This window comes from Tachysurus fulvidraco, chromosome 4 (genome assembly GCF_022655615.1).
Source record: "Tachysurus fulvidraco isolate hzauxx_2018 chromosome 4, HZAU_PFXX_2.0, whole genome shotgun sequence".
Classification (NCBI taxonomy): domain Eukaryota; kingdom Metazoa; phylum Chordata; class Actinopteri; order Siluriformes; family Bagridae; genus Tachysurus; species Tachysurus fulvidraco.
The window spans coordinates 3,871,228-3,881,652 of NC_062521.1; the positions used below are offsets into that span (position 1 = coordinate 3,871,228).

The 10,425-nt window shown below is 40.0% G+C and overlaps 1 long non-coding RNA gene across 1 annotated transcript; it reads right to left on the bottom strand.

Annotated features, from left to right (window-relative positions):
- Positions 1-1,055: 1,055 nt before the first annotated feature.
- Positions 1,056-8,996, bottom strand: LOC113655388. Its single transcript, XR_003443703.2, has 5 exons — positions 7,574-8,996; positions 7,414-7,496; positions 6,368-7,007; positions 3,130-3,190; positions 1,056-1,471 (listed from the first exon to the last, which is right to left on the bottom strand). It is a non-coding gene; the product is annotated as an uncharacterized LOC113655388 (long non-coding RNA).
- Positions 8,997-10,425: the final 1,429 nt, after the last annotated feature.

Here is a 10,425-nt window from a genome sequence, read left to right on the forward strand (position 1 = left end):
ATGTCGGATTATCTTTCCTTATCTACATGGTAGAACTTTTCATGACTGGAGAAAATCAATGCCCATGTGCACCAATGGTGTTTTCATGGGTTCATTATGATTACAGTTTATTAGGTGATTATGGTTATATGGACGTTTATAGAAGAATTAATTAAATAAATTTCCCTTTCCCTAGTCTGAAATCCACCTAATCGTCACGGAGTCCCACAAAAATACCAAACCCACTGAACTAAATCCCCTCGAGTCCTACCCTCTCTCATTCTCTCCATGACTCCATCTAATTTACTGGATGTTCTGGCTCCTTATATTTGACTCTCTTGCCCAAGAGAATTAATTTCAGCAGCAATATGTTTGATACCTTTTGTGCCAACAACCTTCTGTAGACAGACAGCACGTTTATGTTTCCGCAGCTCATATGCGTATGTAAAGCCTGGACCAAAAAAGTGAACAGAACCTTCCTTTATTTGCTTATACACGTAGGTGTTATTTGCATATAGGGTCTCCAAGGACGACGTTGAAGAAACGCTCTACATCCAGTAAGAGTACGAAGAACGTCCATGATGGGACCTGCGGAGTCGACATACTTACCAAGGCCAAAACTCTGCTCCAGTGTCATTAAAGGGCAGCAAATCAGAACAGTGTTCGAACTTGCATGTGATGTACAGAATGTGTAATATGCTCAGTAAAAAGTCTAACATATACTGTACAGTGACATTTGAATAAAAAAACTTTAAACTTTCACTTCTGCAGCTTAAATTGTCCCCCCCCCCCCCATTTTGATAAAAATACACCCAGCAATACACAAAGAAAATGATCAGAAATTCTGACAAACTGGATCTTAGTGTTTTTTTTTGTGAACAGTGTAAGTAACCACATTCAGTAGAACTGAACCTTATTCTAAATGAACACCGGCCTCTGATATTTATGCCCATCTTAAAGTCAGCCTTTACCTTCTAAAGCACGACACCAGAGCTCAACTCCTTGAGAACGTGCGGCCTTATAATACCGTCTGAGCAATAAAAAGGAAGAGATTATATTGAAAATGCCAAAGAAGATAAATTATGTGGACATTTCTTCTGTATCATAATCAGATGAAAGTACACACACACTCCAGCAATATCCAACAGTAGGCAAGATATATTAATGGTGTCCAGAATATAACAGGATTATAACACAGCAGTAACAGGATCATTTAGCTGTTTTCAGTAAGAAATGTGCAGCAGCATCAGCGCCAGTTGCCACTGGTCTGTTTGACCATCAGGCACCACGGGCATCGGTGCCATCTTGTAGCTCCCGATTCTGGCTCTGATATCGTGTTCCTCACAGCGAGACTGGCATGGTTGGGTGCCATCGCGCTCTGACGTGCCTGTCTCTGTGACAATAGGAGGCCGGGATAATTGGGCCAGTGTCAACACGCTCATGTTGCCAACGCTTTTTATATATGAATTCCTCCATATCCACTCTGCAGAAGCTATGGCAAGATAAAAAGAAGTTAACAAGATGATGATGTTGCACAATCAGCACTGCAGTGGTGCACCGGATATTACGTTGAAACAAAATCCGACACTTCTTGTCAATTTACAAATGAAGCAGTTTTAGTTCTACAACTAATACTAAAGTCTAACAACTAAACATTGTGGCTTTTTCTATACAACCTTATATTTCCATCTTACATGACAGTCTACAGTGAGAAAATAGTCTAGAAGATTCCATGAGCAAATGGGAGAACAGATAACATTTATATTAAATAATAAATAGATGATATTCGTACAGATACACGACAGCGGCGTATACCGTAGGAGACAACTGGCAAATTAATGAAATATTTATTCAGGTGAATTTTGTGAGGGAAAAAAAAAATCTATTTATTTATTTATTTATTTATTTAGTAAGAAATATAGCACAGTGTCGAGAAAAATAAAATAATTAACATCAGAGTGGAACAAAGTTCATCATTTGCCAATATGTGTTTCTCTTCCACCACGTCGTCGTCTGTGTGTTCATTTATAGTAAAACAAGTTCCATTATCCTCTCTCATGGACCTAAATCTTCCTCATGCTAACCCCTAAACAGGTTTCTTACTTTTTATTAACAAAGTCTCAGTGAACGTGCTTTTTCTCTACAAACTACCATCAGCTCTCCGAAAGCTGGTTTCACCTCATACATACACTCAAGCAATTTATTTCCACATTTAAGAACTTTTATCCATGACAATTTTTTTTTCGGCTGGAAACTGCATGCACTATCATACAGATTTTACCACCTCTCCATTTCTCTGATGCATCGTTTACACACAAACACATTAATGTATTCAAGGAAGTGCTGGGTCTGTGTCATCCAGATAAACACTCTAATGTGAGCCGACGACAGCCGCAGAGAGGAACGAGGGACCATTGCTATTTAGTCGTGAGCTTGTGCATCTGGGAAATTGCGCCTTTGAAACGGCGTCACGCTGCCACGCGCCTTCTAATGGCCCTCCTTCGGAAAATAGAGCAGCCTCTTCAGGGCGCGAGAGAAGACGGACCATCCATAAAAGACCCTGTCATCCTGACACGGAGCTCATTCACATCTCTGCTTATTCCTATTATCTGCAGGCCAACGAGGCGCCGTACCACCCGATTACAAAGGCCGCAGGTGTTTGCCTCAATGTCAAATCTGTTACGTTTGGTGTGTGGGGGGAGATTTCATGTTGCTGGACCTGTAACTGAGAATTAATGACCACTGTGTCAGATTGTTCTGCAAATGCAGAGCTCAAGACATGCTAGAGAATACCTTCCATGAACAAAAGAACAATACGAAGGTGTTCCTAAGACTCTTTCGGGGTTTCCAGGAATATCCTGTTGAGATTTAAGTTGAGATCCCTTATGCAAGTTATATCACAGTTTGTGTTCTCCAGTGTAAGAAGCAATAATCAGCATCAGATACAAATCATAACACGGTAAGCACTCTTTCTTTAATGTGTGCATGTTGGCAGAAAAGATCCAAAGCTATCTTTGGATCTTTTCACATCCCTAATTTTAAACTGTTTTTAAAACGAGCTTCTGAAATGAAAAAAATAAATAAATAAATAAATGCAGAGGCAGCAAATCAACCGCTCGGAAAGGTTCTTCATGTTTCTTGTATACTTACTCTAACAATATTGCAACCATCCATCTATGATCTGTTCCGCTTCCACAGGGTCACAGGCAACCTGGAGGGTCGATATTTCAACAACGCACAAAAAAAGAACACTAACATTAACTTTATTATAAACCTGGTTGTTAAAAGCATTAAACTGAAGCAGCAAATCAACCATTTCTGGTTGCTTGCCAAAAACATAAATAAATAATATAAATAAATAAATAAAAATTATTTCCCCTACCTCCCACCTTTTAAAAATAAGACACCGTTTTTGTAAAAGTTCTTCTTAATTATTTATTAAAATGCAATGCTTTCATTTACAAAAATACACATTTCCTCAAATTTAACTCTCCAGAATAAATCAGCTAAACAACAAACCTGTAACTTCGCAGTCCCACTTTTAATGCAACAACCAACATTCAGTTTGTTCAACATATACACTGTTTTCTTTTTTATTTAAAAAAAAAAAAACAGCAGCAAAAGTCAATTAAATCAGTTAATTAAATAATGAGGTAAGATTTTTTTCACCAATGGATTAAGTTTTGAAGCTTTACTCAGTCTCTGGGCAAAGAAACACCTTACTGTAATTGCTTTATCATCATCATCATCATCATCATCATCATCATCATCATCATCCATGTACTTCCCCTGATAAAAAACCTTAAATCAACCAGTCACCAGGTCCATTGTAAAAAAAAAATAAAATAAATAAAAATAAAAATAAAAAGCCAGACACTACACGAGGCTCCACTTGTCGTGTTAGACTGATCTCTCTCTCTCTCTCTCTCTCTCTCTCTCTCTCTCTCTCTTCTCACATCAACTAAATTGTTTTTCTTCATTCCAGAAACACGTGGCTTTAATACAGGATGACATCAATTAGACCTGCACATTTTAATGCAAGTGTGCTGCAATTATCCAAACGAGGCATCTACATAAGAGCAAACGAAAACGAGACGCTCTCGATTTTCCTCTGCCTACATCCTCTCGTATGACAGGTTAGTCATATAGTCAAGATGCTTGAGAAGTAAAGACAGAGATGGAGGAGGGACAGACACGCTCGGGCCGTTTGAATTTAATTGGAACTTGCAGAAATCATGTTCTTCGTCTCTCCTTGTTAACAAGCTTTTCATGGCAGATAGCTGTATTACAGGCAAGAAGATATTGATGAGAGAGAACACGTCTGATGGATAGGAATGAAGTGAAGCATGGATTTCCCCCTTGTGCTTTTTTTTGGGGGGAACCATAGAGGACCATGAGTGGGGAGTTTATAAGCTTAGCACGATCAATGTAGAGCGCTTGTATGGAAGATGAGATGAAGCAACACTTCCACTGATTACAATTCTCCATTCGATCCAATCCATTAAAGCGGAAACAATCAACCGGGATTTACTGACTTGTAACAAAATCCGAATTAACCAGAGATTAAACAGTAGGTGGTGATGAGGAACTGGACAGGCAGGGCTGTATAGACGAGTGTTGTGTGAGAACTAGAGCATGCGTGTGTGTGTTTTGTGCTGACTTGTGTGTTAATGCAGGGTGAAACTCGTGTGTGTGTGCAAACACCATCTATAATCCGGATCAGTCTTACACGTGCACCATTCAGCAGTTCGACCTGTAAGTAACGTTCTCTATATTGAGCAGAGGAACAAATAAAAACAACCAAGTAAATAAATAAATAAATCACAAACACAGCAACATTGGAGAAATATAGTGGAGTAAAAAAAAAAATAAAAAATCAACCCGATGAAATGATTACATGAAATATACCAAGAATTATATAGATGTTGAGAACCGGAGTAAAAACATGATGATCGACACCAAGAGTAAATGTAGGAACCCTGTTAGTGCAGAGAGTCCTTTCTTTCTGAAACAATTGCATCCATATCGGTTGCGTAGTAGTGTATCACTGTTTAAGAACGTTTGCTCAACTGAGTTACAGTTTAAGCAATATATACACTACTCATACGGAAAGGAAATCCATCTCAATGAAGCGTACAGGCTAATGTCACGTCAGTTCTTGACAATTCCCCACTTGGCCACTAGAGGTCGGAGTTTCACGCTTTCAGTTTGATTTAAGTCCCTTTCACAGTATGGCTTCCACCTGTTAATTAATGTCTTATCTGTTATATGACTAGTACAATAAATAATAAGTGCAGACAGCTTTTGAAGTGTTTTGCACAGGGGTTTGTCCACACAAAAGTTTCTTTTGGGTTCCTCACACCTCCTGAATACATGACAGTAACTGGGCTGATGATTCTGTGGACTGGCAACGGATTCTAATTTATTTTGCACAATAGAGAGACAACTAAAACTATTTAATCTGACAAATCTTCATCATGCTTATTGATTAATCGTGTCCAGGTTTCATTCCGGCACCAAATCTGACTTTGAGGTTCCCCTTTCATGCAGTCTACAGGCCCGCAGTCCTATCGTTGAACGTGAGCAAGGTGACAGCCGTATCTTCACCCAGCGAGCAAAGGAGGTAAAATTCTCTTCAGTGAAGTGCAGTAGGTACGAGCAAGAGCATGAATATTTCATAGACGTCGGCTCTTATTTAGGAACAGATTATGGGAGGGGAAGGGCAGAGGGGTGGAGCACGAATAGAAGAATATCAAGCAGCCAGAATTTTACAGTCAGACAGTGAGCGGATGAATTATAGAAGACCAGACATTAAGGAAAAAGGATGCTAGACACACATCCGGCATTTCAGTCCTTCTCTAGCTTTCATTCTTCAATCTGCAAATGATGTAGCCTTAACTAGCAGCTTCTCATGTGCCGTGTTTGGATTGTGTGTTTGAGAGAGAGCACTTTTTGTGTACAAGAACCTTTCCATCCTTCTCACCCTAACAGACTTCTTTTATTTGCTTAAATTTCACTGCTCTTTTCCATTTACTCTGATGTGGAACTCTGAAGACTCTCTCCTTCTCTCTCTCTCTCTTGATGGGATTATTTACTACAGGTTCCCATCAAAATTCTCAGCTCACCGAGGACAGACTGCAGCCACACAGCAATCAAAGCAAGATCATTCTTTCCTACTGACCCTCAGGGACCGTGTGTGTGTGTGTGTGTGTGTGTGTGTGTGTGTGTGTGTGTGTGTGTGTGTGTGTGTGTGTGTGTGTGTGTGTGTGTGTGTGTGTGTGTGTGTGTGTGTGAGAGAGAGAGAGAGAGAGAGAGAGAGAGAGCTTCAAAGTAAAATACTGGGCTTTCTAAGATTTACTCGTGATGTAACAAGTGTCATGACACTGACCATATAGATGCTTGGTGATGTGGTAAGTGAGGGCAGCGCTTTGAGGAAAAAGGTCCCCGTGTAGCACTTCAGAAGCAGATGTAGTAAAATGTAAATGCAGCTTTTAAGCAGCCGGGTTTCAGGAATTCACAGTGGGTGGGGTGGGGTGAGGTTATGGGGTCAAAGCACAGGCAGATACGGTCATCAAAGGAAAATCCGTGCTCAGAATATGAGCAGTGAAGATAGAATCAAGACCTAAACACATGAGCGACAAAAAGGACCGGTTAAGGATAAGGTTACCCAAATGAGGAGACATGGATGAAGATGATGGCCAAGAGCTCAGCCTGCATCACACCTGCTTATCATCATATGTTTACTTCAATATCAATAAAACCTTTCCAAAACTCTTACCCATTCCCTCATTGTTACCTTAACACCAAACTGGCTTGACTTTGAAACAGTACACATTCGTTCCAAATAAACAGACTAAGGATATAATCAGTGTCTATAATATGTATATAATCACTTTCCTTGAGTATGTGTGGAATTCTGGATCCGCAGTTTTAGCACTTGATTGTATGCTCTTTGATCACGACTTCGCCTCGTTACTCCGAATCACCTTGGGTTTGCTGTCGCATTCATTAGCATCCAGGGCAATATGCTGAGCAACACAAACAAATGTTTTATTCATTATTAACAAGCCAGTGTTATGGAATTTGTCATGAAAAATGAATGAATCAAAACAGCCTCTGTACTGTACATATAAATAAGATCGCACTGGAGGTGTTTCTGCTGCTACGGATTTATACGGCAAAAGCTTCTTTGAAGAGTCAATAAAAAGAAACGAGGTTAACTCTTCCTGCCTGTTTCTAGTTGGGCATTTTCAAATTAAAAGAAAAGAAAAGAAAAAAAAGTTTATGATTAACATCACTCTTGTTTTGTGTTCCTTCCTGTGCCATGGGTCCTGAACTAAGTGTTCAATATGTACAGGACTAAACAAATGTAAGGACTGTTGTGTTGCAAATTTCTCAGGATAGCAGCTCCAGGAAAGAAGCTCTAACTCTTACCTGATGGTAGAAAGGAACAGCCCATGGCTGGGGGTGGGGGTATCGGGGTTGCTCCAAGCTCTCCTTTGCAGGTCTCATATGTTCTGGAAAACATCAAGGCCATGGAACTGGGTGCTGTTAACGACAGTAGGGTGAGAGGACAAGGAAAAGATGGACTTACTTTATTCTCTTCAGGATGTACTGTAGAGATGTTTCTTCACAATTTCCTGTGGTCCACAGTGAGCTTTTTGGTTTTCTTGGTGCTTTTGATAAAATCCTAGTCCAACGCAACAATATGCCACACTACTGACCTCTGAACTACGACTGCCATCTCAATGCGGGAGTTACGTAGACTCACGTATACGCAAAGAAACATCAGTGTCTAGAGAGAAAACTAACAGATTTGCGGACGCCACTGTCGTTAAGCTTTGTGACTAGGCTCGGAATGAATGAACATATTATGGACTGCAATAAAATCAGAGAATTACGTTCTGTTGTTCTGTGTGGATAATGGTTGAGCGCAGTGTCCTTTAGCCACCATCCTCCACTGACCCGCGTGTGCAGTCGGCAAACTGACCTAGAGATCTGTTGTCGTGGATTGTTTTGATGTGAATCGAGGGAGAGCAACAGGACCAAATCAAGACCTCAGTCAGTGGTCCTGAGCACATGGCTACAGGGGGTTAGAGGGGCAGGTTTGTCAAGCGGAATCTCTGTTTTGATGGCTGGTTAATACTCATCCTTTGCTTTGAAGAAGAAAGAGAGAGCTACAGTATAGTTTAGAGGCTTATCGTACGAGAAGGCCTAAATACCCTTCCACACACAGAAGGGGGTCGTTTGAGTCGTTTTATTTCAATTCACCGTTCACGTTTGTATTCATACACCTCCAGGTTGGTACTACATGAGCTGGAGATTATAGAAAGAAGACGGTTTGGAATTTTGCTGCCGTGATTCTGGTCCACTTGTCCCTGTACAAGAAAGCGTCCCTGCAAATCAATCCAAAGTTCATTTCGGTTCATAATCAAGGGTGGATTATGGTATTGGATCACGAGAATCAATATTGAAATGGTATGACAGTAAAATTTTAAGTATTTTAATATCTTCTAATCAGCTTCGTCCGTGCGAGGCTCTTCCTTTGTTTTGTATAGCTAGTCTTTTATACCAACCTTTCATGCATTTAGAAATAGATAGTTCCTTTTAAGAGCTATGACATTTTTATGGAAAAATACTGCTTTTTTTTTTCTCCTATACGCACAGAAATGTGAATACATTGGCTATAATACAGCCAAAAGCAATTGAGTCAGAACAGTGAGTTGGGCTACATTTTTGTGATACGATATTTTACAAGTCGCTGTGTTCCGGTCCTTGATTTTTAAAGACCAAATTTGTTCTCTCTCGTGCTGCATGTTTTTTTATTTTTTTTTTTAAAAAGAGAGAAAAAAAAAAAAGGATGGAAAATTGTTCTTTTACAGTTCAGTTGGCTTGGTGTTTATAGCCATGTGGGCCTTGTTAAAATTGAACAGCTGCACTGTTTTGTTGTTGTGCTTATTTTGATGGTGCAGTTTACACAACGGGATTTGGGAGCATTAGGGTAGCTAAAGCCGCTGGGGAAAGGGGGTGGTGGTGGGGGTGGGGGGGTTGTCCAGTAATACATCAGACAGGACACACAAGGATTTATCGTGCTACTCTGGCTCGTATAAGGGCTTTATGGGCATGTCTCGTGTCAACAGGGATTTATTTGTAGCATTCCCTCGCATTTGCAGTCTATCCCCATTTTCTTCCCGGACCTAAACCGGTAGGCCATTTTCTTCCTGGACCTAAACCGGTAGGCTTACTGTACACGATATTTTATGCACCGATAATTAAACCATCAACTACGACTTTTCTTGCATTTTTGACCAAAAGTGTCGATACATTTATTTGCTAGCTACAGTATGCATAACTTATTCTGTTTTACTATGTTAAACCACGTTTATTTTAATCCTTTTACTACAAGTCTTTGACTACGGAGCTTTTATTAAAAGCTTTTATTAAAAGCTTTTATTACAGCGACGAGCGTGCGTTTGTGTCGCGTCAAGAACTACTGTCTGAGCCATGCTACACAAAAATTTTACGCAAAAATCTTATGACCAATCAGATTCGTGCATTCGACCAATACTGGGTATAAACCTGAATATCCACCATTCACGTATTCTAACATATAGCTTCGTTCATTGTTCTTATTCTACCTCGGTCCCTTGTTCCCATCCCAATCCTAGCAGCCCGACTACCTCCTAGGGGACCTATAAGACCAACCGTGATGGATCACAGCATCTGTGAAAGAAAGCAGTGACCTGGAACCGGCACCTACATGAGACAGTAACCCTTGATATAAAAGTAAGAATGAGTTATTTATAGAAATGTCTCCTCTCCAGCGAGTACTGCCAACCTTACTAAAGCGGAAAGATGAGTCAGGTATGTAGGTCATATTGTCTTTTGTGGACAGCCTGGATCAAATTTTGGGGGTGGGGTGTGATTATTTTGTTGGTATGCAAATGAACAGCGATGTTGGGAGTTGAATGGCAGTCGTGTCAGCAATAGTGATTTTGAATATATATATTTTGAGCAAGGATACCAAAAAACTTGCCTATTTCTGCTGTCTAAAAAAATTCTAACTAACATTTCTTTCTAAAACAAGACTCCTACCTGCTTTCTGTCAGCTATTGTATATAAATTGAATATGTCTTGAAATACAAACAGGATGCTGGACATCAGGGACTTCACGAGTCTAAGAATATTACTAAGACCTCACTTTTGAATTAGATGAAAGGTTATGCACTGTGTCCTCTAGATAAAATCTTACGCATCAGCATATAACAGTCCTTAGAAATCAATTCCTGTACTTTTTCTCTCTCGAAACTGGTTAAAAGACCCGTGTTTAATGCATAGTAACAGTTGCTAAGTTGGGAATAAGCCGTGCAAGACCGGGGTGAACATGGCCAGAAGTAGAGATCATTTGCGCATATATAGATTTCATTAAATGCATTCAGATTAAAC